Raw genomic sequence first — 2,376 nt, 5'->3', positions numbered from 1 at the left:
CTTTCTTGCATTTTCTTCTCTCCTTTAGCTTTCAACACTTTTGTTTTCTTTCTTTTGCACAAAGCCACATCCTCTCCTCTCTTTTCTTTTTTTCCTCTTTTTCAACACCAAACTCTTTTCCTACCCATTTTTCTTTCGGTTTCCTCTTTCATAGGCACCCTCAACTTATGGATTTTCCATTGGTTGAGGTGCACAATACCCAATGTCGAATCAGGGCCAAGATTGAGGTCACTTTTTACATTAGCCACCCTCAACTTAGGCTTTTAGCCTAAGTTGAGATGCACATGTCGAAGGAGGGACCGGGGCCAATACAATAGATTATGGGAAGGTCAGTTAGCGGTTTAGAAAGAAATGGTCTAATTTAGGCTCAAAGCATTTGGATCAAAGGGAGCGTTAATTTTCATTTGGTTGGATTCTTTTTAGGCAATTTGTGGGCTTATCAGAACAAGGGCCTATGATCATTTCCTAGCCTCTAGAGTAGATTATCTTAGCAGTACTAACCAGGCAAGTTCTAGATTGGCACAAACACTATTTGAACAATCAATTATTCTCACACACTCTAGACACATAGTTTAATTATCAAATTATCAGATTACCTAGTTCAAGTTTTAGCTTAAGGCATGCCATCAAGTTGGTTCATTATCATGTCATACTCAGAGCCAACACATTCAACTCATTCTAGTCTACAGATTTTAGCACATGTCACAAATTTTGGACGGGTATCATTTTTTTCAAAAAGCTTTTTCCATCATTCTTCATTCTTTCTCATGCTTTTACACATACAATCCTAACACATACCGGTTCAACAGAAATTAAGCAATCTCTTGGGGGAAAAGAACACAGGCAAGAAAACCCTAAGAGAGGATTATGAGTTGGGTTACTCAGACTTCACCCTATCACTCACAATCCATTTTCCTCACCCCCAACAAAAATAGGTGCAATTGTCCCCAATGCACACAAAAACAGTAAAAAGTAATGGATTGGGTGAAGCAAACCTGTGGCACATAGTGTCGATGAACTATCAACAACCGAGTGGGTCCGATTTCCCAGAGCCCGCTGGAACAACACGTGGATTACCCTCAGTAGTACCCACATCATCTAGCCTAGAACTAGGTTTGGACCCACGAGACCCCGTCTACGATCCATGGGTCGATCTACGGTCCGTAGATGGGGACCGTAGATCACATCCATACTTAGACAATTTAGAAACCTTACCTGGGATCTACGAACACCATTCACGATCCGTGGAACGAACCACGGACCGTCGATAAGGTCCATAGACCTCTGCACCAGACCTTTTTCTGTAGATTCTGCTTTTCGCCCCTGCACATGTAGCAACCACTAGCCCTTTCTTTTTACATTTTCTGGACACTTTTTAGGCACGGACCCTATGTTATGTCTAGCCAACACTAAAACAAAAATAAAACAACTATCTAAATGAGTACAGAGAAGCAACTAAACAAAGAAAACTACTAAACGGAAAGCAAGGACCTATTGTTGGCTAGATTTTACATCTTGGGTTGCCTCCCAAACAACGCTTGATTTAACGTCGTGGCACGACGCATGCCTCTTGATTACTCAGACTTCATCAAGATAGTAGGCCTCAATAACTTCTTGAACACTTTTCGCGTTTCTCAGATAGATCTTGATCCTTTGCCCGTTTACCATGAACCTTGTTCCTTCACTGTTCTCAAGCTCAACCGCTCCATGGGGGAGCACTTTCAAAAATGGTCTGATCCATTTGGACTTGAGTTTGCCCTAAAACAAGCGCAACTTATAGTTGAATAGAAGCACAAGATCACCCACAACAAATTCTCGCTTTTCAATTCTTTGATCATGATACCTCTTCATCTTCTCTTTCTACAAGGCTGAACTTTCATAAGATTTTAGGCGAAACTCATCAAGCATATTTAAGTCATTCATTCTTTGATTAGATGCGGCGCCCCAATCCAAATTTTGCTTATTCATCGCCCACATAGCCTTATGCTCTAGCTCTACCGGTAAATGGCAGACTTCCCATATACAAGTTGGTAAGGAAACATACCTATGGGAGTCTTGTATGCAGTGTGATAGGCCCATAGAGCATCATCAAGCTTCCTTGACCAATCCGTTCTATTAGCATTCACAGCCTTCGCCAAAATCTGTTTAATCTCTCTGTTGAACAATTCAACTTGCCCACTAGTCTGCGGATGGTAAGGAGTGGCTACATTGTGGCGGACACAATATTTCTCATGTAGCGCCTTGAACAACTTATTACAAAAGTGAGAACCTCCATCGCTAATAATAGCCCTCGGTGTACCAAATCTGGAGAAGATATTCTATTTCAAGAATGCGGTGACACTTTTACCGTCATTGTTGGAGAGCGCTACTGCTTCC

Source organism: Solanum tuberosum, unplaced genomic scaffold (genome assembly GCF_000226075.1).
Source record: "Solanum tuberosum cultivar DM 1-3 516 R44 unplaced genomic scaffold, SolTub_3.0 scf00108, whole genome shotgun sequence".
Lineage (NCBI taxonomy): Eukaryota > Viridiplantae > Streptophyta > Magnoliopsida > Solanales > Solanaceae > Solanum > Solanum tuberosum.
The sequence above is the reverse complement of the archived record's forward strand: the minus strand, read 5'-3'. Positions refer to the sequence as shown.